At 43.3% G+C, this 27,634-nt stretch overlaps 1 protein-coding gene across 3 annotated transcripts in view; it reads right to left on the reverse strand.

Annotated features, from left to right (window-relative positions):
* SMAD1 (SMAD family member 1) overlaps positions 1 to 27,188 on the reverse strand; it is a 58,378-nt gene extending 31,190 nt beyond the window's left edge. Inside the window, exon 1 of one of the 3 annotated variants that reach the window (XM_075543733.1) lies at positions 27,085 to 27,188. The gene's annotated coding sequence lies outside the window, so the exon portion shown is untranslated. Of the gene's footprint in view, positions 1 to 25,952; positions 26,081 to 26,831; positions 26,980 to 27,084 lie in introns of those variants that run through there. The other 2 variants (XM_075543732.1, XM_075543734.1) reach the window with 2 other exon arrangements.
* Between the last annotated feature and the right edge of the window lie 446 nt (positions 27,189 to 27,634).

The following is a 27,634-nucleotide window of genomic DNA, read 5'->3' on the forward strand; positions in this document are numbered from 1 at the left end:
CGTGTTTCAGAAAGGCAACACGGTAGTACTCTCAATAAAACACAGGAAGAAGTCTCCTTAAAGGAAGCAAAAAACAACAACTGGTTCTAAACACTGCAGGAGCCAGTGGGGTGGTGGATGGTGTCTTCACATCCTTCTGGAAACTAGAGCAGCAAGATGACAAACCCAGTACCACACACACAGATAAACTAAAATGCCAGCTAACAACTGCATTATACCTACCCCCTTTACAAAAACAAGTCAAGTCAAATAAGTAGCCTAGCTCACATCAGGAGCACAATCGGGCGCAAATGAGCCCATGATACCATGGCCTTGGCAAGGCAACCATTTTTTTCCTGCCCCTTTTTTGTACTTCCTGCCTTAGTTTATGTCCAAAGTTAAGTGTCCTTTATCAGTTTAAAGTGCAAAATAAAAACATGAGTCAGCAAACAGAGATTTCCTTCCCACGTCTCCAAATACAAACATTTCACACTAACAAAGGGGCGGGGGGAATGTTTTCTCATCTAGAAATTTACTCTAACGAAATATTCTGAACTGAAAAGTGAGAAAAGGTTATGCACAAGACTTTTCATTAGAGCATTATTTAAGGGGAAAAAATCATCTAACCATAGAAAAATGTGTAAGTAATCTGTATCACTCAGGAAGTATTATTGAGAGCTTATAAACCATATTCATAGACCATGTAATAACTTGGTAAAAAATCTTAACAACAAAATTGCACATATAACATGAGTAACTGTACAGGAAGTGTAGCAAAGTGGTAATGGTGGCTGGGAAGGCTGAGGAGCTATCTCCTTTTACTTTCAAATCTCATTTAATAAAAAACTACTAACTCTTCATTTTATATCTTTTAAAGTCTCTGTCTGTGGTAGAATCCTCACCACCCATGCCAGAGCCCCCCTGCTGTTCAATTCCTGAACACTGTGTCTCATGTGTACCCACTGTCTCTCTGCCAATGAAGTCTGGCCTATTGATATACTGACAGGCTTCAGGGGAACTTCCAGACCAAGACAGATTAGAAGGAAGGTCTGAAGATCTATGTCAGAAACATCAGTCAATGAGAATCCCGTGGCTCACCACGGGAGACAGGGAAGGTGCAGGATTGGCCGTGGTTCAGGCATGTGTGCATGGAGTCATCATGCAGCTAACAACAACAAGCAGATATTTGCTGTTAAGATTACTAATGTCGCATCAACTCATGAACAAAAGTCACAGAGAAACGAACTCCACATTAGTGTCAGGATGGTCTTAGAGTGTGATCCATTTTTGGAAGTATTAAAAATGTAGTTTCAAAGTTCCAAATTGAGACCATTTCCAGATTTTCATCCACAGGAAAGATTTTTATTAGAGCTATTGTTATTGTCATTAAACAAACAAAAACTCATTGTCGTAGTCAATTCTGACTCATAGCAACCTTAGGGACCAGGGCTATCGGACAGGGTAGAACTGCCCCTGTGGGTTTCTGAGACTGTAACTCTTTATGGGAGTAGAAAGCCTCATCTTTCTCCTGAGGCTCAGTTGGTGGTTGTGATTTTGAAGTGCTGACAAAGTGTAACCATCATGCCACCAGGTGCCATTAAGTTGATTCAAGTCTGCTCTGACACATAGGATTCTATGTGCGCAGAATGAAATACTGCCTAATTTGCACCATCTTCATAATTGCTGTACTTGAGCCCACCGTTGCAGCTATTGTTCTATCCATCTGGTTGAGTTCTTCCACTTTTTTGCTGCCCTTCTACTTTACCAAGCATGATACCCTTTTCCAGGGACCAATCTCTCCTGGTAATATGTCCATAATACTAAGAAAATGTCTCACCATCCTTGATTCTAAGGGCATTCTGATTATCCTCCCTTCAAGACAGATTGGTTTGTTCTGCCAGTGTGTGGTGCTCTCCATATGCTTTGCCCTCATCTAGTGTAGACCCATGTAATTATCCAACCCTGTGAATAAACTATGACATTCACTATCTTACAGACTCTAGATTCCCCCGGGAACTTAAAAAATAATTATATATGAAGATACAACTAAAAAAGGGGGGATGGGGAGGTGATGTCGAATGTCACAAATCAAGTACCTATATTGAAAAAGTGAGAGGAGGGTAAACAATAGCCCAAAGCCTTGTATACCAGTTTTAGACTAGAGGCAGTTTTCTGATTCTTTCTCACTGCCATCAAACTCAGTGGACTAGATAAAATAAATAATCTCATTAAATGCTGAAGGAATAATTATTCAATGAAATACACATACAACCTTAAGAGGGAAGGGGGAAAAAAAGACTCAGTACCTTAAAAACAAACAAAAACTGATGGGAGATATTCTATTTTTGAACAAACAACCCAATTTCCCCACTTCTTGTTCTTATGCGCATTACTCTGAATTAACTCCAACAGTAACAAATCAATGCATAAAAATCCAAAGAATTAAGAAACAAAGCATAAGTATTGATTAACTTCACTTTTAAACTGTTTAACAGCTGGCTCAGTTATTCAAGATAAAAGAGGCAGCTTCACAAAAATTACCTTTCTAAAAGTTTGATCATTTTGTAGAATCAAGTATTTCTGAACAAATAAATTAACTTTGCAGATACTTCCTGATTTACACTACCCACCAGCTTTCTTTCATAAAACCAGTGGACTGATCCCACCTTACTATTAACATGTCCATTGGGGCTTCGGTGAGATCACAGGTAAACCATAGTTTCCACACTGCTGTATTTTTAAGTACATAAAAATCATTTCATCATATTTCTTGTGAGCTAATGCCATGGAGAAAGAAATCATCTCAGAAAAATGTATTAAATCATCTCTGACAATGCTAATTAATTAGTATTATGAAAAGAAAGATGTTTATCCTGCCAACCTATTTTAGAAAGGATTCAAAACCTATTGAGATCAATTCTTGCATCCTCTAAATGCTTTGCTAATTTATACTATAAGAACAATGTTTAAATGAAAATGCCAAGGAACCCCTGCCATATAATTCCCATTACTCCCCAATGGGTCTTTTAAAAGCCTGTTTGATTTCACGGAGGCACTCAAACCAACTGTGAACCTAACAGAGATAATAACTGTTGAAACAGATCATGACTAAGAGGTAAAATGGACATCCTAAAAACCCTGGACATCCATAGGAACCATAGAAATATAGACTAGACACTTGGCTTTCAAAAGTGCTTACTAATGCTTTACAAAGGCGAAGGTCACGGAGAAAATTATTACAAGCATTTAATATGCCAGTAAATGCTTCAAAACATGAAGAGCAGTTCATCATGGAGCCAAGAACTGCAATGAGCTTTGTTGGTTAGAATTAGATGGAGAAAATTCACACACTTCCCCAGCTAAGTTTTAGTAATAATCAGCAGGCCTCCATAAAATTATAGACTACCCAATGAACCAAATGCTTCTAAGAAATGAATTGCAAATTTCATGATAAAAAGCTAAAAGGCCTGTGGAGCAGCAGGGGACCAGCAAACAATCTACACGAGAGACTGGGTGGACAGGAGGCTGAAGGAAAGGTGCTCCACATGCACATGTCCACAGAGAAGCAACCGGTGGCACAGCAGCCATGGAAAAGAGAACTGAAGACAGGTAGAGGCAGTATTCTGGAACAACTGGGACACAACTAGAAGTGGTACCAACTCTCAAGAGTTCCTAATAAAAAATATAAAGATTATATAGGATAGCTCCTAAAGGAAAATGGTAAATCCTTTTACTTTTACAGGTAGACAGGGGAAAAGACAAGTTAAAATTTCCTGTACAAGTACAATGAACATAAAAACAGAGATGAACTTTCTCTATTTCAGTCTCAGAAAATACTCTGAAGTACCAATCTGCGATTTCATTTCAACAAATAATCCACCCAAAAGCTTCCTTTGGCCTAACCTCTTAGTTTGGCTTTGTGATCATTAGTTAGTCTCAGTTTTCAACATCTCAATCTTAAATGGGTCAAATATAACTAAGTGAAACTCGACATTCACCGAAATGAGAAGGAAAAAAAAAACCCTCAAACACTCTTTAGAACATGGGTTCCCAAACTTACTTGGCCTGCTTACTGCTCCTTTTTCAGGAAAAATCCAAAAAATTACTCATTGTTCCCTTGGCAATGAAACATCTTTGTACTGTGGCGCATAATCTAAGATAAAGTATCAGTATCTGGTTTGGTAGCCCCATTTGGGGAGGGGGCTGTTTATGGCCCAGTTTGGGAAACACTGTTCTAAAACAAAAAAAAAAAACAAAATAAAGAGAAGCGGATTAAAATCTCTCCCTTTCCATCTCTTTTACAAAACCTAAAGTATTTTTAAAACTACTTAATCCACTAGAAAACTGAGCTAAAATGGATTCAATTGAAACTTCAGGGGAAAAAAATGTACTTAAACAAAATTCCTATCCTAGAAAGCCATTTGCAGATCCATGGGGGCCCACAGAGGAATTCTGCAGGCCTTAGTTCAGAACAGCAGGGAAGCCCTACTGTCACAAACACCTAGAAGTCAGAGTTACCTAACTGAGCCTCCCTCACTCATCCCGGTCTTCCTTACTGTTAAACATCTCCCAACTTTCGAAATATGCAACTGACTATGCATAAAAGCAAAGCACCAAAATTAAAGAGTAAATAGACAATAGCAAGCTAGTCGTTGTTTCATTAAAATCATTTTTTTACCAGCTTAATTTTCCAAATCTGGAGTAATTGAGGGGTGGAGATGGGAGAAAGGTCAAGCTCTCCAAAGCCTATTTGTAGTGCACTAGTGCATGGCCTGCCTTTGAAGCACAGGCACAACCAGCCCATCTTTCACTTCTCAGGTGTGACTTCAGAGACGTGCCAGCAGGAGTCTGTGTGGTCTGCCAGGAGTGTTAAATGAGCAGGAACCCCAGGACTCAGAGAAAAGGAATGATGATAGGGACTTGGTTTTCCAGCTTACCATTTAGTACTTACACATTCACTACAAGCTATGACATGCCAGCCAAACAGTTTCAAAAGTAGCATCCCTTTGAGAAGAAGCTAGGAATTGATAGAGGTCTCCATTACTGAAGTATCTACAGATGTAACTATGCTTTATGTATTTTAAAACACAAAACAATTTACTGCGATCTAGGCAATTCTGTCTCATAGTGACCCTATGGGGTTCTAAGACTATAAGTCTTTATGGGAGTAGAAATCCTCCTGTTTCTCCCAAGGAATGACTGGCTGGTGGTTTCAAACTGTTGACCTTGTGGATAGCAGCCCAATGAGTAACCACTATGCCACAACACTTTTATGCTGCTCAAATCTTCACTGCTAAAGAAAACTCGCAAAGACATGCATCCATTCTTGTTCTGCTCCACATACACAAGTCTTCCCATCATGACCAACGGTTACAGGGCAATGTGTTCTTAAGTCATTGAGATTCCCAATACAACAGCAGCTTTCACTTCTATTTCTGCCTCATTAAATGATGGATCATTTAGTTAAGTAGAATGAAGACATTTAAAAGCCATCTCATTCTCTCTCCAACTTTAACAAATGGGTTTATTTCTTCATCTCCCCATCATTCCCTCTAAGTCTCACAACATTCCTTAATCTCACTGACTCCTGGTTCTTACAATTCAGGTTTGTGATGGGGAAATATGACAGCCTTTGAAGATGGCAAGCGGGTACTAATCAGCTCAGGATTATAAAGTCCATCTGCGTTCACCTCAACGCAAAATGTGTGCTGCAGCTCAAACACAGGAAAGACTGAAGACCAGAGGAATTGAACTTTATTGGTTTGAAGAGGACAGAGTATTCAGTAGCTGTGTCAGAGGGAAAGGGTTTTAAAAAGGAGCATGTTCTGAGTCATTTTATCCTAGAACAGTCTTTTTTCTACAGATTGCAAGAAATGAGAACTCTGGTAAATTTCCCAGGGGCCATTTATGAATGGCTCAGCCTTAACAAATGAGAACAGCTCTAAATTGACCTAGCACTATGCTGTTTTGTATAAACGTGGTTTCATTGACTCCTCTTGGTAATCCTTTAAGATAATATCAGCTCAGTTTTATTAAGAAACTTGAATCTAAAAAAAGGAAAAAAAGAAAGCAACATGAATCTCAGGGGTTAAATATATTTTGAGGCTATACTCTAGTAAGTAGTACATTCACATCCGCGTCCAGTATAGACATGCTAAGTCCATTAACTAGCTGGAAAGAATAATTCAAACATAAAATTCACCATTGAAAATGGAATAGGTTTCACAGGAGGAAACTATCCCTTTATTTGAAAACCCCAAAACAAACAACCCTGTGGTAGTTCATTTTGAGGAACATACTGCCGCTCTTCTCCCCCATCTCACAGGTGCTGTTTCTGGCAACAAACACGCACATCTGTACGGGTAAGATGACATACACAAAGGCAGGACCAGGACCGCCGCCCTAGCCCTCTCTCTATATTTAGATCCTTCAGAGCACCTCTTAATTGCATAATTTAATCAGGACCCTCTAGAAGGGAAACACATCCATATTCATCACAGGCATCAAAGGAAACATCTTTACAAGTTATATCCTTTTACAAACCAACATATGGTCTCACGCCACTCTCCCAATTGTTGAACTCCTCCTCTGGGAAGAGCATGGAATTTTATTTCTTTTTATCACTTAAAAAAATCACTTCCCTCCTAATTCAGTAAAACTGGGTGGAGGCCACTTCCTCCACAGGTGAGAGAAATAAAACTTGTTGATTTGTCATTGTCAGGAATTTTAAAGTTAACCATTTATTTCATGTATTTCCAAAATGGGAACACTAAACCCCAACTGAGAAAGCAGGGCACATTTTCCAGATTTTTCAAATAAAATCTCTTTTTTTTTCCTTAGGGGGGGAGGGCAGGAGGGTTTAAAAAAGAGAGGGAGGAGCCATTTTAAGATATTCAAGAACCTTTACCTTGATATAAAAGACAGGTGGATGTGCGCCACTTAGCAGCTGTACACTTTTAACACAATCACCTCTCTGAGCCTCGATTTGATCTTCGAAAACAATTCAGACCACTACCTATGGCCCGAGTTTTTATTAGGATTCTATGTGAACATGCAAAACTGATTTAAAAAACTGTAAAATGCTACAAAAAAACAAGATGTTACTAGCAATGCAACATCACTAATTAGAAAAGCAATTGTAATACTTTGTGTGCACACACAACAAAGAAATTTAACTTCTAACGACTTCAATCGAGACAAAAGAAAAGCTGAAAACCTCTGCAGTCATTCAATTCATCCAACAAAGACATATAAGGTGTCAAGACACTATTGTAAGCACCTGGGATACAGCATTAAACAAAAAGTTAAACAACACCCAGACCCTTTGTCTCTCTGAGCCCCCGTTCTCATTGTCAGGGAAAGCCTCACTGAAGAAGGCCCGGAACCCTGGGGGTGTCTGAGGTAGTACATCCCAAGCAGAGGGAACAGCAAGTACAGAGGCTGTGAGGCAAGACTGCACCTGGAATGTCCAAGGAGCAGCAGAGTCCAATGTATCTGGAATGGACTGAGCGATGGCCAAGTGAGGTCAGGGCAGTGGTGGGTCAGACATTTAGGGAGTGCAGTTCTTAAGCTAAACTGAGATAGGCATCACTGGGCAGTCTGAGCAGCTTGGAGTGTAGTAGGACTACTGGGACACTGGCTTGAGCCTACACAGAAAGGGTCTAATGATGGGGGCAGGGGTGGGGAGAGGGCAGAAGAGCGAGGGATGGATGGCACTGTTGTGGCATGAGATGATAAAGGTTTGGGTCAGGTGGCAGGAGTAGTCAGATTCTGCATATATCCAGAAGATACAGCCATGTGCAAATGCTGTAAAATTTTATTGCATATGCAAGTTAAGAAAATAATTAACTAGCCATAAAGTTAGATACTCTGTTTCGTTTTTGAAAGTGCCCTATCATGGGCCTGTGGGATTGAATACCATTGTTTCAAAATTTTTAAACAAGGTGGTGGTGGGGGGGGTTGGCAAAACAGTCAGTACCTCAAAATTAACTGAGATGTCTTGAACACCTATAACAGTTATCACAGTGCCTAGGGATGCTGGCTTTAAAAAAAAACAAAAACCACTATACTTACGTACATACAACAAACTTACAGTATGCCATAGGTCATTTTTCCTGAAGAAATCCATTCATTAAGTATTTTACTTTGTGTCAGGCCAATAGTTATGAATCCTGTTATACACTCAATTTACTGTGGCACTTTATTAAAAACTCTATGTCACAACTATTGAGCAAGATCCCCCCAGGGCAGGGTGCAGGAATTAGTGCTCGTTGTTAGACGTATGATTTTGTACTGGACACTGGGAACACAAGGCATACAGAAACTGTCCATACCTCAAGTGACTCAGTAGAAAGAATTAAAAAGATAGCTGTCGTAAGAGCTATTAAACAGAAGCTAGACTAAACAAGCAGGTTTGTATTGTTCCTCAAAGTTCTAAGATCCTCAGTGAAAGTCCTACATTTATGACTCTTTATCCCAACGTTATCAAGTTGTATGAGATATACTATTAGTATAATGACAGACATTCCAAAAAGTGGTGAAAGAATAAACAAAAGTAGAATTAGGCAGGACCTAATTTCCAAATCCCTTTATTTAAAAAGAAACTGGTATTAGGAACAGTGTCTTGTTATTTTGTGCTCAGGGGTCCTGGTGGTGCAGAGGTTAAGGAAGTCAATTGCTAACTCAAAGGCTGGTAGTTCAAACCCACCAATTGCTTCATGAGAGAGTAAGTAGTCTGGGAAACCCCATGGGGAGGTTACAATCTGTACTATAGAGTCACTATGGGTAAGAAATCAACTCCAAGGCAAGGAATTTGGTTTGAGGATAGTGTGTCCGTACTAATTATATTACTTCAGCGCAAAAAAAAAGCCTGACCTGCACAATTCTCCACTCCACCAACAGTGCTGGGCACACAGTAGGAACACACAAGACACTTGCAGAATCATTACACAAAAGGCCTCCTTTTCTCAGAGGCCTCCTTGAATACATCTCAACATTTCAGTAATACAATTTAACAAGACAAAATTTTCAGTGTTTAAAGCAAATAAGTGCTGTAAACAGTTATTATGCCAACCATTTGAATGGTAATCAAGTTAATTTTGTTTATATTTAACAAACATTTAAAACCAATCAAACATTCACTCAAGCTTGAGCAAGCTAGGGAGAAGTCCTGAGTACATAAACATGAACACAGGGAAAATAAAGAGGTTGTTATTAATTATGCCAGACTGCAAAGCCAGCAACGGGCAAAAAAAGCAAAACAGGAAGCTGTAAGAAATGAGATGGCAAGCTACGTGCGCCCCTGAGCTTTTGTACAAAATAAGGGCATAATTTCCAAAGCACCACCTATAGCATCATTAACATTCGCGTTCATAAAAAGCGACTGTCTTTGGTAAAATGAAGACTGATTTTCTCATCACCCATTTTCCCCTCTCAAACGAGGATTTAAACATTTGAGGAGTGGGTCTAACCACTGCCTCGCCTTGGGGAAAGCCTTATGGAGAGAGACGCAGAGATGGGGATCCACTGCTGCTGAGTCGATTCTGGTTCACAGCCACCTTATACAGCAGTGGTTCTCAACCTTCCTCATGCCGTGACTCTTTGATACAGTTCCTCATGTCGTGACGACCCCCAAACATAAAATTATTTTCATTGTTACTTCATAAATGTAATTTTGCTACTGTTATGAATCATAATGTAAATATCCGATATGCAGGATGTATTTTCATTAGTACAAATTGAACACAATGAAAGCATCGTGATTAACCACAAAACTATATGTAATTATATAGTGAAATATTTATTTCTAATTAGAAAAAAATGAAATTTTGTCTTGAAGCATGGTGTAGCATGGGTAACAGTCTCACGCAGGGTACTCGTATGTGGGCATATCTGCATGTGGGCAGACCTGCCTGGAGACGGATAGAGGAGCGATGTTTTAGTTCCTACGGCCCTCAGAAAAGTGTTTTCTGATGGTCTTAGGCGATCCCTGTGAAAGGGTCATTGGACCTGGACCGCACAGGTTGAGAACCGCTGTTCTACAAGGTTTGGGAGACTGTAGATCTTCACAAGAGCACATGGTATGGGTTTGCGCTGGCAGCCCAACACATAACCCACAGTACCACCGGGCTTCGTGAAGATGAGGAGGGATGGTCAAAGGCCCACAGAGGAGGTTTGAAAGTCTTGGGTTAGTGTTTTGTTTGTTTTGCCAAAACTAAAACATCTGCATATCATTTAAAAGGAAATAGTGAAGAGATGCTGACAAATCCTGATCCTGTCTAGTGGCAAGGCAAGGTCCCACTTAATACTGAGGTATGGCTGAAGGTAATTCAGTTCTACAAGATGCTGCCAATAAGGAAGTCTGTATGTGAGGCCTATGAAAAACCTTTACCAAACGATGATGATTAACTCTTATCCTTAAAAGAAAATCTGGATGTCTAAATGCTGGTGTCCAACTTATTAGTGTTTGGTTTATTTTACCTTTCTAAGAGTCAAGTTTTATGTCGATAATCAAAACCATCTTCCAAGACCAGAACTATATCTCTTATAAACTGTTGGCTGCCACCAAGCAGGCTCTAACTCTTAGTGGCTTTATGAAAGACAGAACGAAATGTGGCCTGGTCCTGAAGTCTCTTTATGATGACTGCTATGTCTGAGTTTATTGTTGTTGCCATTAGGAATACAGTAGATTAATGTCACTATAAAATCTAATACTGTAACTCAGGAGAGAAAGGCCCTTTTTAATGAGCTTTGGGTGGTGCTGTCAAGGAAACATCAGGCAAGTTCAAACCCATTAGCCGCTGTGGAAGAAAGCTGAAGCTCTCCACTCCTGTAAAGGTTTAGTCTCAGAAACTCTAAAAAGAGTTGCTGCGAATCAGAATCCTGTTGCTGGCTATGGGTTACTGTTTTCTCCTTAGAATACTGGAATCTTCAATAACAATGGTGTCAATCGATATTTACCAAGCATGGCCGCTTGGTCAGAAATTGTACAGCCAAGCCCTTCAAGGGCAATGAACATCTCACATTCACTCAAAAATTACATCAGAGGGCTAGATTGGGTAAAATCATGAAAATAGGAGAAAGAAGGTTGCCTCTCATAACTCCAGTTTATCTGAGGGGTATATTAAGCTGTTTCTCTAGAGAAGCAAAACCAGTGAGGCATATAGACAGGAGAAATGTGTATCAAGAAAATGATTCATACAGTTGTGATGGTGGGCAAGCCCTGAAAAGTCCCAATCTCCTGATGCGTACAGCTTTGGAAACCGACAAACCCAAGACTGGTAGGACAATCACGGGCTGATGACTGGGAAGGTAGATGAATCCAAAGTGGACAGGCTGATGACAGGTGAGGTGACAAGCCGCTGATGGCTCCTGGGATCGGCAGGTGAATATAGCGAGCTGCGACTCAAGTCCAGAGAACCAGAGATCAATGAACCAGATGCAAGATCCAGAGTTGCAAGACAGAAAGAAGCTCTCTCTGCAGCGCCTACTTAGTAGGACATAGGCCACACCCCAAGGAGCCATCATCAGGGCCTCGACCTGAGGAAGATGGTAGCATTCCAGCCCAATGTTTACAACCATTTGCCTGCTCACAGCAGATCCTATAATGGAGTTGGTTGCATTGTTGGGTCACATCAAACCAAACCAAACCAAACACACTGCCATCTAGTCAATTTCAACTCATCGTAATCCTACAGGGCAGAATAGAACTGCGCCCATGGGTTTTCAAGACTGTTTATCTTAATGGGAGCAAACACCTCATTTTCTCCTGTGGATCAGCTGGTGGGTTCAAACTGCTGACCTGGTGGTTAGCAGCCCAATGTGTAACTAACTCACTACTCTACCAGAGATCCTTTCATGGGAGATTACCAGGCCTTAACTGCCAAACCAGAGGATCCTGTCAAGCCAAGCTGACACAAAACCTAGCACAAGGGGGCTTCAAAAAGACCAGGGGAAAGTTGAATTAAATGATAATCAATATTTCCCTCAAATTTTTGAATCTCCCTCTTTATAACTCAATATAATTTTATAACTACCTCAATATAACTCTAGCTTCTTTTATGGGGCTGGGAAGTTTTCATCTCCCTTTCCTTCTATGAGAAAAGCCATTTTCCCCGAGTAAACAATCCACACCAAGTAGCACAGGAAGTGAAAGAGAAGGCACTATACCACTCTAGCAGAGTGTGTCGTGCAGAACACAGCATCTCACTGAGCCTAGCACACTAAGCAAGACAATGGTTCTCTAGTTGCCTCTGACTCCTAAAGACACTAGAGGGCAGGTAGAAGAAACACACACAGGCTTTCTGTCTGTGAAACAGCCTGCCAGTTTTCATTATTCATACAGCCTTGCACTCTTACCAGATAAGTTCTTTAAAATGCCTACAATGGAATTGCAAGTCCAAAGATGCTTTTTCTGTGCCATGGAGGAAAGCAATTTTGAAGTCAGGACTAATCGCCATTTTTAAACAGTGCTCGTGTGGACACAACTCCACGTCGGTAGAGCTTTGCAGAGTTTCCAGGACAAACGCCCCATGTGAAACAGTTGTTAGAAGGACCAAGTGTTTAAAGGAAGGCCAGGAAGACCTCAAAGATGAGCAAAGGGACGGAAAACAGCCCCCCTGGAGGAATGAAGAGACTGTGGCCGAAATGCAGAAACTGCTGACACGCCGGGCATTTGCCGTGGGTGTGAGGCTAGTGACGCTGAGATCATGCTGGGTCTTTTCCATTGTAAGTGCACTTCTGGGCTTTGGAAGCTCCTGACTTGATGGGTGCCAGCACAACTGCACAAAGATCAGCTGCCTGAGCTGCTATCTCTACCATCAGCAAGACTGACCCAAACGATACTGTGGAACGATTCATCACTGAGGGTGCATCTTGGATTTATCAACGACTCAGAAAGCAACATTCAAATGACTATAACCCTGGCTTCTGAGGGGATCTCCTGGGCCCTTAACTTTAAGGCAAAGAAGTCATCTCGCACGGTTGTGGGGACAGGTTTTCTGTTTTGTTTTGGATGCCAAAAGGCCATCCAGATAGGTTTTCTTAAAGGACACAGGACGATCCTAAAGGCTTAATCAGAAAAATGGAAATTGCCATAGTAAAAAAAAAAAAAAGGCCCAAGAATGTCATGTCAAGGACTCCCCGGTCCATCACCCCCATTCCCACAGTGTACCTGCTCACTCTTCAAGGATAGCATGAGACATCTGTCAGGAAACCTTAACCCATCCACCCTGCAGACCTTATCTTGCTCAATTAGGAATCTTTTTGTTCCTAAACCTCAAAGGAAAAATTTTAACAAACAAGATATGAATGTCTAGAGGCTGCCCCAAAGGCCAGGAATGTTGCACCAAGGAATCTTTTCCCAATCACAATGTACCTGCTCATTTTTCAAGAGTTGCAAGGTCTGTCTGTTCCATGAAGACTACAATTGGGAAACCTTACCCCATCCACCCTACACCCCTAATACTGCTCCATCAGAAATCTTTTTGATCAAAACACTCAAAGAATATTTAGAAAGCACAAGATTTGCGTCTCTCGAGGCTGTCCTGACTGCAACTTTGATGTGGTATAAATCAAAGCGTGCAGAATGTCATGGGGAAGGGATCGAGAGATGGAACCACCACCTTCAGAAGTATATAGATAGACCTACACGGGGGACATATCAAGAAACAATAGCTTCACATTTTGTCATATTTAGTTACAAATAATTTTGATGATGTGTTTTAATCCTTTGTTTTCCTCTTACTTTTGTACCAGCAGTGTCACCCAATTCACTCACTGCTATTGAGTTGGTTCCAACTCTTAGCAACCCTAATGAACAGAGTAGAACCATCCTTGTGAGTTTCCAAGACTGTAACTCTTCACAGGACGGGATTAGAAAGTCTCATCTTTCTCCGGCAAAGAAACTGGTGGTTTTGAACTGCTGACCATGCGGTTAGCAACCCAACAAATAAACCACTACATCACCAGGGCTCATAACAGCAGTGTACATGTGCTTTCCAAACTCTTACTAATAAATCACTATGTGTTACCATTTAATCTGAACGTGGAAAGGGAAAAAAAGGGTGTCAACCTTAGGTTTACATTTCTAGATTACTAATGAAGCAGAACATTTACTGTGTGTTAGTAGCCTGAGTTTCAGTTGTTTGGGAATTGTCAGTTTGGGTCCTTTTGTCTATTTTTCTATGGCGTGGTGGCCCTTATTGATTTTTTTCTTGCGTAGAACAAAAACTTGTTACAAATCTGTCATCTATCTCTCAAATTGGGTTGTGAGTGTTGGGTTACAGAATGCACAAAGTCAATTCTATTATATTGTCCTTGATGTAATTCATTAAAGCCATGTGCAGAAAAGTTCTGTGATCGGGCTGTGTACAGCACCATCTCTTGAAATAGCATAAACCAATCTTCCACTTCCTTTACAACACTGTGTCAATTATCTACACCACAGTCTTTCTCCTCTGACAAATACAATGAAAGTCAAAAGGCACTGTTACCATGGTTCCAGTTCACACATGTCACACAAGTTTACAAAATGTGTCTATGCATATCTCTGTGATCAGTGGACGGCTGCAGAGAAATTCTCTCGATAATATACTTGTCTTAGTCTCATTAAAGTGCATTCAAATAAATACAGTTCGGTGAAAAAAAACCAAAAACAAACAAACAGTGGCTCTCAGAGGGATCTGCTAGGCCAGTTAAATTCCAGGCAGAGATGTCAGCTCAGATGAGAGCAACTGTTCCATGGGACTCCAAAGGGATGATGTTGGTGGGTTTTCGGAAGGACACAGGGTAAGCACAATGGCTTACCAGCACTAAGTTTTAAAAATTGAAAACTGCACTGATGAGAAAAAGACCAGGAAAGTAGCATCAAGGAATCTGTCTGTCTCCAGGATGTCAAAACTGCCATTTTTAAGTGGTGTGACTCCAAGAACACCAGATCCTTCAGGGACGGTTAGAGATGCAAACACCGTCCTCAGGTGAGAAACAACATCTTGTTGTGCAGAGTTGCTGAGTCTGAACCAAATGGAGGGCACCTACCAAGGTGAGTTTGTAGCAAACTTGTTGACTTACCTTTCCATTACTTTAACTACCCCAACAAATAAACAAAAACACTTTTTAAAACACTGATGTATGCTACTGCACTAGAGAATAAATCTAGTTTATTTTTAAAAGCTCTTGGGAATTTAAGTAATTGTTTAAACTCTTACCGGACATGCTTTTCTTAGTTCAATTACTATACTTTTATGAAAAAATCTTTATCTAGAATTACAAGGAAGGGCTCATCTACCAATTCTTAAACTTGATACTTCAGTATTCTTAATATTGATACCAGTATTCTTATTAACTCTTCTCAGTTCATTTCGTTCACTGGGTTCCTTGTAACCTGTGACTCTGTATCTAAATAGAATTAACATTTTTACTCTAAAACTACATTGATTTTGTGGAATAGCTAGCAATTTCCAAATCCTTGTGATGTGTCAAGTCCTACGCTAAGCCCTTTATAGAGTCCACATTGCACTGAATACAAGATATACTATTCCCTTCTCCCCTTGAATTTTAACACCTCTGAAATAAGGAAGTCTTACAATCAATAGTGTCCGTTTTGAATTTTTTTCATGTAATAACATGTTAAGTTAAAGCATTTTATATTAGATGAAATAACAAAAGTATAATTCCTTTCTGATTATATTATCAGGGTGGTTTTTTTTTAATTAAACCAAACTCACTGCCATCAAGTCAATGCTGACTCATAGCAACCCCTAGGGGTTTATGAGACTGCAACTGTTTACCAGAGTAGAAAACCACCAGCTGCTCCATGGGAGGCAGGCGGGGGGCTTTCTGTTCCCCCAAACATTAAACTCAGTGGGGCAATGCTCCCTTGTCCTACAGGGTTGCTGAGTTGGAATCCACTCAGTGGCAATGAGTTGTTGAAGACTGACACTATTTACCAGGAATTGAGTAGACAGCAGTGAGTAAGTATTTTACAGAAGAGAATTTTGAGATACAAAGTTAGTTTTCCCAAGTTATAAAGGGAGTTAAGTATAGGGACAAGTCTGAGCCTAAGTTGCTTAGCCCATTTGCTATCAATAGGCCAGAATCAACCATTCCCTCCAAGCTTACAACTAGGCCACAAAATTACACTGCTTTTGTTATTACCTGATGTAGAGTTGGCTGGACTCATAGCAGCCCAATGGACAACAGAACAAAACCCTGCTCAGCCCTCTGCCATCCTTACAATTGTTCTACCTGAACCTAACCGCAAGGTCACAGTTTAAATCTATCAGCTGCTGAGCGCTCCCCAAAAATCTCGCAAACCCAAAAGGGCAGGTCTAATCTGCCCTTTACAAGGTGCTATGATTTGGAATCAACTTGAAGGCAGTGAGTTTGGTTTGGAGTTCATTGTTGCAGCCACTGCCCTAATTGCAGGGGTTCTCCTTTATTACTTTCTACTTTACCAAGCACAATGTTCTTCTCCAGGGACTGGTCTCTTCTGATAATATGTCCAAAGCACTTAAGACAAAGGCTCAACGTTCCCAATTCTAAATAGCGTTCTGGCTATATTTTCTCTGAGAGTAACAAGTACCTAATAATTTCATATAGCACACTTCACCTCCGGGTTGTTAACATCTATAAACCAAACTCACTGCCACAGAGTCTACTCTAATTCATAGTAACCCCATGGGACAGAGTACAACTGCCCCTGTGGGTTTCTGACACTCTAACTTTTTATGGGAGTAGAAAGCCTCAGGTTTCTCCCAAAAGGCTGGTGGTTTTGAACTGCTGACCTTGTGGCTTAGTAGCTCAACCCATAACCTACTATTCCACCAGTGCCACAATTCCTTTGAATTCTACAGATGCTCCCTGGCATACAATCTACAGTGGTTCCCCCAAATTTCTCCATCATTCTTAAGCTTCTAAGACCACTCACTGATGATCTTATCCCATCTCACCACTCCCCGCACAACCCAGTGAAGGTACCTGCCTGCTAAGATTACTGGGGAAATCAGCATAAGCTACTAGTAGCTCTGCCACCTACTTTCCTCTCTACCTTTGACCCCATTCAGCTTCCCTGTCAGACAATGCTCCCTCGGTATTATGGTTAATATTTTGTCACCTGTACTGCAGGTCAATAACTCGATTATCTTTAATTGTGCCCTCTCCAGTATCTTGTTTTCCTCAACCTTGAAATATGAAGGTCTCACCTCTCCTGAAAGATAAGGGAGTGTAGAGTCTACTTCTCATTGCTTTAGATGTGCTTCATTCCATAAAGAGTCAAAGGCTTGTTTTCATATTTTTTAAAAAATATTCTATTTGACGAAGAGCTAAATATACGGTACCTTTCAGCTGGACTTAATAAACTGTCTCTTCACTGCAATGCAATTCTTATTTTTTAGGAATGGCATTATTAATCTTCTACCCAGGCTTTAAAAACAATGAATAAGCTCCAAATTCTCTCTCTTGTTACCCTCTAGTCAAATAATCACTAAGTCTTCAGTTTCTCTTTCTTTCGGATGGGTACAAACCACCAAACTGTCAGTGACCCAGTGTTTACACCCTTCCCTGCCCCCACTCCAGGGACTCTTGCTTATTTAAAAACCCCAAAACTTACTGCCCTTGAGTGGATTCAGGTTCAGGTTCATATTAACCCTACAGGAGAGTGAAGCCTTGCCCCAGAGTTTCCAAGGTAATATATAAATCTTTGCAGAAGCAGACCGATACCTCTCTCTCTGAGAGCAGTTGGTGGGTTCGAACTGCTGACCTCTGGGTAAACAGCTGGATGCTTAACCACTGCCATCTCCAGGGCTCCTTGCTTATTGTTAATACTACACCAAAATTATTCAGTAAGGGCACATTTAATATCCATTAAAGGACATGTTTTCTTTCAGTCCAAACAAAAGGTCCTGCATCTACCAAACTAAATAATGACTTAGTCTGCTCCTATATAGATTTACACACAGCCTTGGCCACACGAGGGGCAGTTCTACTCTGCCCTGTAGGGTCACTCTGAGTTTGAGTTGACTCAATGACAGTGCATTTGGGTTTTGAAACAGAAGAGGGGGAAAGCTATAAAGATATGAAATACTTTCACTTTCACAAGTATACCACAAAGAAACCACAAAAGATAGGCAGGGAGAGTAAAATAATGACTTAACTATACCCTAACAATCTGAGATTATAAAGGGAAAAAAAATCTAAAATACCAGAAAAAACCCTCCCAGCCAGCCACATTACCAACTAAGTGGACAGCACCACCCTCCCCGCAAGAAGAATTCGCTTCAGAGGACAGCACTGACCTGACGCTACAGCTCAAGAAGAGGGGAAGAGGGGCTGGTCTGGTCAGAGCACACAGGAGCCAATGAGGCAGAATGGGGGGGGAGGGGCGAGGGGGCGAGTGAAGCACATCCTGGCTCAAAAAGTCCTGAGGACAATGTTCCTGCTCAGAACAGTAATGCACAGAGATGACCACAAGGTCGGCTCCACCACAGGATACAGCGTTCCTCGTTGACCCATAGCACCATTGGGGGCAGCACTAGAGACACACAGTGGGAACTGTGCCCGCCATGAGCTCACCACGCCGAAGCCAGCCCCTGAAGCATGCAGCAGAGTGGCGGGGGAAGCAGAGAGTGGCGGGGGAAGCAGAGCAATGATGTCCCCAGGGATAGAGGAGGTGCCAGGGTATGGCACCGCATCAGACTTGACTGGAAAGCACCTGTGAAGGAAAACAAACAGACCCTGAACTATTCGTATGTTTATGTGTGTGTGTGTGTGTGTGTGTGTTGTTGTAGCTATTGTTTTACTTTCTCTTGGTGCTTCGTGGTACTCGATCTTGTGATGGTACATAGCGTGTCTACCTGGAAGGGATAGGCGGAGTAAGCAGGCCAGAAGAGAGAACAGCGGGATGACAGTTCCGGGGGCACATAGGGGTAGGGGTGGTGGTGGGTGGGGGAAAGAGGATGTTAACAAGCCCAGGGAATAACAAGTGATCCAAAATCAGTCTCAAGGAGAGTGTGGGAGGTCTGGCAGAGCTGAATCAAGGGCAATATAACCAAGAGAAATTCCTAAAACCCTAATGAAGGCAGAACATGATAGTGGGACAAGAGGAAGGTACAAAGAAACAGAGGAAAGAACCAGGAGGCAAAGCATAGTCATAGAGATTTAAATACAGACATAGAAAGATGTAAATATATTTATATATGACAAGGGGGGAAGAGATATCTATGTACATATATTTATAGGTTTAGTATTAAGGAAACAGATGGACAGTGGGCCCCTGCTCAAGTACTCCCTCAACACAAGAACACTTTGTTCTAACAATTTGGCAGTCTGAAATGCTCGCCTGCCCGGCACGATCGCTGATGACAATGGGTGCACAGGCAAATGTGGTGAAGAAAGCTGATGGTGCCCAGCTACCAAAAGATATAGCACCTGAAGTCACTAAAAATAATGGGTGAATAAGCAAATGTGGTGAAGAAAGCTGATAGTGCCCAGCTACCAAAAGACATAGCACCTTAAGTCTTAAAGACCTGAAGATAAACAAGCAGCCATCTAGCTGAGAGACAACGAAACCCACATAAAAGAAGCACACTGGCCTGTCCCGACTATATCACTGAGTACAATGTGGGTGCATAAGCAAAAGTTGTGAACAAAGCTGATGGTGCCCGGCTATCAAATGATACAGCATCAGGGGTCTTTAGGCTTGAAGACAATCAGGCGGCCATCTAACTAAGAAACAACAAAGCCCACAAGGAAGAAGCATACCAGACTACCCTGTTGCGAATGCTGAAGACAAAGCGGGTGCAAGGGCAAGTGCGGTGAATAAAGCTGATGGTGCCCAGTTGTCAAAATATAGAGAATCTGGGGTCCCATAGGCTGGAAGATAAACAAGGGGCCATCTAACTGAAAAACAACAAAGCCCACATGGAAAATGCACACCAGCCTGTGAGATGACAAGGCATCGAAGGGATCAGGTATCAGGCATCAAAGACAAAGAAAAAAATCGCACTGTGAATGAGGGGGAGTGCAGAGTGGGGACCCAGGCCCCATCTGGGGGAAATTGGACATCCCCTTACAGAAGGGTTGTGGGGAGGTGATGAACCAGTCAGTGTAGTGTAGCAACGATAAGGCATACAAATTTCCTCTAGTTCATGAATGGTTCCTCCCCCCCACTATCATGATCCCAATTCTACCTTACATAACTGGCTGGACCGGGAGATGTACACTGACACGGATAGGAACTGGAAATATGGGGAATCCAGGACAGATGAGCCCCTCAGGAACAGTGGTGAGAGTGTCGATATCGGGAAGGTGGAAGGAGGGTGAGGAAGAAACGGGAAACAGATGACAAGGTCTACATGTAACCTCCTCCCTGGAGGAGGGACAGCGGAGAACTGGCTGAGGAAGACGTCGGATGGTGTAAGGTATAATGAAATAATAATTATTTATAAATTATCAAGGGTTCAGGGGGAGGGGAAGCAGGGAGGGAGGAGAAAATGAGGAGCTGATGCCAGGGGCTCAGGTGGAGAGTGGGTGTTTTGAGAATGATGATGGCAGCACATGTACAAATGTGCTAGACACAAATGAAGTATGTCCGGGTTGTAAAAAGAGTTGTATGAGCCCCTAATAAAATGATTTTTAAAAAACCCAACCCTCCCTATCATCAAGTCAATCATGACTCTGTAGGACAGGGTAGAACTATCCCACTTGGGTTTCTGAGACTGTTAACTCTTTATGGGAGTAGAAAGCCCCAAGAAACACCTGGTGCTTTCAAACTGCCTCTTTCACCCAAGAAGGACCTGATGCTTTCAAACTGCTGACCTTGCAGTTAGCAGCCAATCTGCCACCATACAGGCACCCTAAAATGGAAAACTACAAATAAGCCTTTAAAACTAATGTTTATAAATGTAGTTTTTAAGATCAACCATGACATAAACCTCAAAAAAACAAACTCACTGCCATTGAGTAGATTCTGACTCAGTGCTACCCTCTAGCACAAGGTAGAACTGTCCCTGTGGATTCTTCCAACAGGGTTCCAACCATGACACAGTGAATATTGACTTACATCATGAGTTAAAAACACACATATGCACAGTAAACCTCTTTGGAGTTCATGTTTAAGCCTGGCTTGTTTCTTCAAAAAATTAGTTAAGAATCAGCAAGTAAAGGCTGTCTCCAACCTTAAAGGGCTTGAAGATTTTCAAAAGGGAGTCTTCTCTAAAGTGATTTTTAAAAATACTCCCCGTGGGGGAGGGTGGGGAAAAAAGAGGAGCTGATACCAAGGGCTTGGAGAAATAAAATGTTTTGGAACTGTTGATAGCAACATATGTACAAGTGTGCTTAATACAATTGAATGATGGACTGTTAAGAAGATTTGTAAGAGCCCTCCAATAAAATGATTAATAAAAATAATCTTCCCTAATGATTTCAGTTTTCAAGAAAAACTGCAAAAATGTTACTCTGTTCACCCACTGTATTTGCCAATCCAAAACCAAATTCCCTGCCAGGGAGCTGATGCGTGCTTATCGAGAGCCTGTAAGACAGAGTAGAGCTGCTCCTGTGGGTTTCTGAGTTGCGTGAGTAACAATTTACTCAAGTAGAAAGCCTCATCTTTCCCCCTCGGTAGTTTCGAACGGCTGACTTTGTGGTTAGCAGGCCAACATGTGACCAACTACCCTGCAGTTGCCATTATCTTCCTAAAATTCAGATGTATTCACTAAAGTACAACTGTTCATGAAAGTCTGGCTCTTCTCTTCTGAAAGTGAGTTTCTTTTACACACACACACACACACACACGTCCCACATAACCTGTAGGTCAGGCAGCAGTGGCTGAAAAGATACTCTATCTTACTGATGTCCACCAAGAGGAAGTTTCCATTTAAAATGTTAAGTACAGGCAGTGGTTAGGTTAAGAATGAGATCCAGTCCTAACCTTGTCTTCAAGAATGTGTGGGTCAGTCAGAACAGATCGGTAGTGTATTTAGCTTGACTTTCATGGAAGGAAAGGCTCGGTGCCTTTTGGCATTGGTTGAAAGCCGCATGCAAAGCAAGTGAAGATGAGATGAGCGCAGTGAAAACTTTGTTGCAAGCGAGGCTGTTTCTTTTCTCTCTCTCTCAAAAGGAAACAAACAAGTCTCAATATGACTCTGAAAAGAAAAATATGAGAGGTCTTCAAAAAGCTCAAAGAAAAATGGAATTTAGAGATCATGGACATTTACCATCAACTTTTGAAGCCACCTCATTATCTTTTTGCAGTTGTTAGACTTGTTACTAAACTCACACAACATATGGTAGAAAATGTCACTATCATGACGAAATATTCTTATCTCCTCCTTTCCCCAAATTATACTGCTCTGCTCAGACGAAAGCCTCAGGAATAGAGCCTAGACTGTAGGAAAAAACAAAACACATGAGCATTTTAGCACAGTAAGAGGGATCCTAGTTCTAGCTTTACTTCTTCTGATCACATCATGGACAACCTTGGGCCAGTTGGTTATCCTCTCTGGGCCTCAGGTTCATCTCATCCCATCTTCCTATGCACCAACTAGGTTGGAGAATCTCTAAAGCAGCATTTAGCGCTGTATGTCCATATTCTTGTAAAGGAAACTCCGAATCTTAATGTTTATGAAATCACTTGATATGTCCGTCCCTGAGAAAGAACGCTTCACCTGAAATACCATGCAATTTGGATATCATGTGCATACACACTCGGGTCACCGGGGCCAAGAAACATTTTGGAATAAAAAGACAGGAATGAAAAGAAGACGGAGGAGTCCCAGTGTCATCCGATTCTTAAACAGCCCCAACTTTAAAAAAACAACTTCTTTTAAAAACGATATTAAAGTACAGACATTCTTTTTTAAACCCTCAGAGAATTTACAATGAGCTATTCCTACATCTCAAGGTGTAGTGTTTAACTGCTCTGGCAAGTCGAATTTCAAAGAGATAAAATACACTGTTGAGGAAAGCACTAGTTAAACTAGCAGCTCAAGTCCTAACTACTACACCACCAGGACTCCAAAGAGAAGCACGAACAGAGGACAAATCTGTCCAAAAGTGTAAAAAGTAAAAGCAAAGTCATGTCTGTCACAATATAGTACAGCAGCCAAACACTGACTATTTGGTTATTGTAGACACAATCACTTAAAAAATACTGTTAAGAGGGAGGCTCTAGAGCCACACTGGCTTGCTTCTTTCCCAACGGGGATTATAGAGCCTCTTTACTCACTAGCTATGTAGCATGAGACAAGGCGCTGAATTGCTCTGGACTTAGTTTGCTCACCTGTAAAATGTGACAATATGGTCATTAGGGAAATTATGAGACATCTTGCATATCAAAAGCAATGTCTTACACACAGTAGACACCCAAAACTTAGCTCATTGTTTTTTCCTACTCAAAGCTCTAATCAAATTAGGACCCAAGAGACCAATGATATGTAACAGCCACAGAAATGTCAACCTCATCTGATCCATTAGCTTCAACTGTCACTTCTAAATGACTTTTAAAAATTATTTCAACAAAAGCAACTAATGATACAATTCACTGACTTGCCTTTCTCTTTGAGCCCACAAATTCATTAATAGAGCTAACAAGCAGAGAAGTAGATGACCGAGGAGTAGAAAGGGAGGGAGGGGGGCAACGGGCCTACACTGCAGCACTGCCCCAGAGAACCTTCTGCTGTGGTGGACATTTCTGCGTATATACACATATATACATACACATATATACACACCCCAACACACATACCCAGGCCGCTCCATATGGTAGCCACCAGTCCTATGTGGCTACTGAGCAAATAAAATGTGTCTAATACTGCTACTGCAAAAACCAAATGTTTATCTAGTATCAAATAATTTAAGTAGACACAAGCTAATGGCTACCTTATGGAGCAGTAGTCCTAAAAGATCCATAAAAACCAACTAATTGCCAAAAATTCAGGCAAAAAAGCAAGAGCTGCCTTTTCCCAAATTGTTCATGTTTAATTCCAACATCTTTGTTCTATGTGGAGACCAACTACTATTATTTGAAAAAGATAACATGTCAGCCGGTATGTCAAATTCAGTGAGAACTTGATGCTAATGAAAGGGCCATCGATAAGAAATACGCGAAATTTCAGGATTTTAGGAAGTCAGTGCGGCCAAGTTAAATTCAAGCTCACAGTTCAGAGTGGCCCCAATCCTTCCCTATCAGCACCCTCAAAGCATCTGTTTCTCGATCACCTAATAGAAAGACACTTAAACAGCGCAGACTGAACCGCTCTCTGCATTTACTCAGCCCCCACTCCTCAGAGACGCACAGTTCCATAAGCCTCCGCCTCTTTCAGCCTCACCAGTGTTCTTGGCCATGTAAGCCTTTCTACTACAAACAAAATTCACGTACCATCCATATCTGAAGGATAACGCCAGACTCCTGCTTAGCTGCCCCTGTAATATGGTTTAATTATGATGACTGAACTAATAGGCTGACATCATAGACTTTTACAGGCTGACCCCATGTCATCCTGATGTATCATTTTGCACCAGTTCAGTGCTGTAAATCAATTTAAGATCTCAAGCAGGTTGAAAAGGCTGGTAATGATGCTTTCTCTGCTGTCTCTTGAGACTCTACACTACACACAAGTTACATTATTTATAAAGCCTCGGCGATGCCTCCATTAGCCCTGAAAGACTACACAGATGAGATCTTTCATACACACACAACTTGGCCTTGATGACGTCGGCTGCTGCTGAAATACGCTCATCTAATCTGAATCAAGTTTATTCTCTCTCCAAACGACCAGATTATTCATTTTATCTTTAACCCCGAATTATCAGAGAGCATGATTACCAGCTGAAATTTCGTTTTTAACTAAGAAATATGTTTAGCAAAGTGAGTCTTGAATGTGGTGAGAAAAACATATTTTTCTTTTTAACTTCAATTCCAAAAGGTGCAAGACACTTAATAACATTTTTAGCTGTTTAAACTTGGCCATTTCTCATCAGCTTTCCAAGGGTATAAAACCGAAAGGTACCACAGAAGGAAAAACGGATTTGGTTACACACCCATGGTTGGAAGGGTCAAAACAGAACCAAGGGCAAACCCCTACCCTCAGAAACCTGACCCTGACTGGCTCCTCTGCAGCCCGAGCATCCTCCATCTCCAGAAAATCGCCTCTCAAACGTCTGGTTATAGTTTCCTAAGAATTACAGTATTACACAAATGGCATACCACCTGCACAGAAATATCACAGAGCTGCAAACGGGGAAGATAAAGAGGGTGGACCAACACATCCATCAAAACAGCATTATATAGGCCTTGATTCTTCATCAGAATAACTCAACACTGAAGCAAAAGGATGTGTACCAATGGAAAATTCTGGGCAGTGAACACCGGTTCTGCCTCAATTCTTCTTAAGTAGTGGTTCCAATACAGCTCACCAACCTCCAATAAAAGTTAAGAGTGGTAATTAAAAAGCACGACGAAGGGGGGAAAGAAAAAAAAAAAACAAACAGAGGCCGAGAACAGTTTTCTCATTGTGTTTCTGAAAGTGTGGGCATGTTACCCGAGAGAGACAATTAGAGCGAGAGATGTTCTAAATAGAGGCATTCTTTGAGTGAGGCGCGAAGCGTCTCAGCAAACGGGGAGGCATACAAATAAAAAATAATGAAGAATCACGCAACTTCTGTCTCATTGCTGAAACTTCAGATACAAGGGAATTAAACCACCACCTAAGTGAAACGGGGGAGGGGGGGGCGGTTGTCATAGCACTCAGGTAGCCGCTGCTGTCCCCCGAGATGGCTCTAGGAAAGCCCCTCACAGGGGGTAGTTAAACATTGCCGCTGCCTCCCAGGAAACAATTGGCAGGCATTTGTTCCTCCTCCCTTCGGAGAAGTCAGCAGGGCAGCGCTCTCCGGGCCCGGCCGGCCTTCGGACGAGCCTGTCTATTCAGCAAGCAGAACAACAAGCCCCCGTCTGTCTCGCTCGCCCCCACCGCCCCCACCTTGCAAGCAGCAACCACCCCGAGAACCACTGACAAAGGCAGGGAGCGGGGTGAAAGCGCAGTTGTTCCTCCTTGGACTCCCAGATGCACGCGCAGTGAGGCAATCCAATGCAGTCCGGGGAAAGGAATGAGGCGACGCTGGAGACAAGAGGAGGTGTGGGCGGAAGGGGGGCGCAGGGCGAGGGGGGGCGTCGACGCGCCGCCAAGCCTTCGGATGTAGGGGGGGGGCGAACTTTCCTTGACCCCGACCCCGAAGAGGCGCCCAGCGCAGCGGCGGCCACGACAACCCGCCGGGGATGCCGAGGGGCAGGGGCCCGTGCCCTCCGGCCGGCAGCCCGTGAAGGGCAGGCAGCGCCTGGCTCCGTCTCGCACCTCCCGCCCGGGGTGGGGTGGCCCGCCGCCCGCGGACACAATGGGCCGGCGGGCTGCTCGGCCGGGCCTCTGCCCGCTGCAGAAAGGGAAAGAGAAACGGGGCGCGGGCGGCGCGGAGGTCCCGGCGCGCGCAGGGCCCGGGGCGCGAGGCTCCGGAGGCCGAGGATCCCCCCCGCCTGCTCCGCTGCAGCCCCGACAAAGACGCCCCGGGAGCCGCGGCCCAGCCCGGCCCGGCCGTGTGGGCGCGAAAGGCCGGCGGCGGAGGTGGCAGGTTCGCTCCTGCGAGCGGCCGGGGGAGGCGCCATCATGGGGGCGAGGGGCCGCTTCCCGGTCCGCCCGCTCGGAGGCCGGCCGCCGCCGAGCCGCCCGCCCAGGCGACCCCCGCAGACCCGCGGGCCCTCGCCGCCCACCGGAGGCGGCGGCGCTGCTGCCGGGAAGCAGGGGCGCTGAGGAGAGCGTGGGCAGGCGGCCACCGGGGAAGTTGGGTTCGGCGCTGGTTCGTTTTACCGGGTTGGCGGCGCGCCCGTCCGCGCGGGGTCCTGCGGCCCCGGCCCGGGCGCCGCGCTCCGCTCGCGAGGTCCCTCCCCGCGGCTCTGGGCTTCTCCTTCCCCAGCCGCCCGCCGCCCGCCCGCCCGCTCGCTCCCGGAGCCTGGATTGATCTGGTCGCGCTGGCGTCAGGCAGTCGGAGCCGCCCAGCCTCCACTGCGAGGCTGCCAATACCCGGCGCACTCGCCCGCCCGCCCGCCGTTCACACACGCACCGCGCGCGGCCCGCCAGGGATCCTCTCCAAATTCCCGGTCTGCGGGCGGGAGCGCAGCGCCGCCCCGGCCGAGGACCCTGCGGGGGAGCGGCCTGAGGGACCGCCCCCCGGCCCCACGCCCCATGGATCCCAGAAGAAACCGCCACCCCGAGCGCTGCCTTTCCCAACTCGCCGCCCCGGATCCCGGTGGCGCAGCCCTGAGTGCATGGTCCCCGCGTGTGAATTTCGGCGTGCAGCGTATTTATTTCCCGAAATACTCGTATCACATCCATCGGATCTGGGTTAGGAACGTGATAAGGGTGTTCAGAACGTCGTCGTTGCGTGCTAAACAGAGTGTGTGTGTGTGTGTGTGTGTGTGTGTTGTGTGTGTGTGTTGGGTTGGGTTTTTTTTTGGCAGTGGTCTCTAGAGATCCCGTGGAATGTCGTTTTCATGGCCCCTCACTCTCCCCAGTGACTTGCAAGCCCCACTGAAGTGGTGTGTAACTAGAATTGGCCAGCCGAGTCTACTGTCGCATGTGCTCATAAATCAAAATCAAACCAAAGCCATTGC

The sequence above is a fragment of the Tenrec ecaudatus genome, chromosome 3, assembly GCF_050624435.1.
Source record: "Tenrec ecaudatus isolate mTenEca1 chromosome 3, mTenEca1.hap1, whole genome shotgun sequence".
Taxonomy (NCBI): Eukaryota; Metazoa; Chordata; class Mammalia; order Afrosoricida; family Tenrecidae; genus Tenrec; species Tenrec ecaudatus.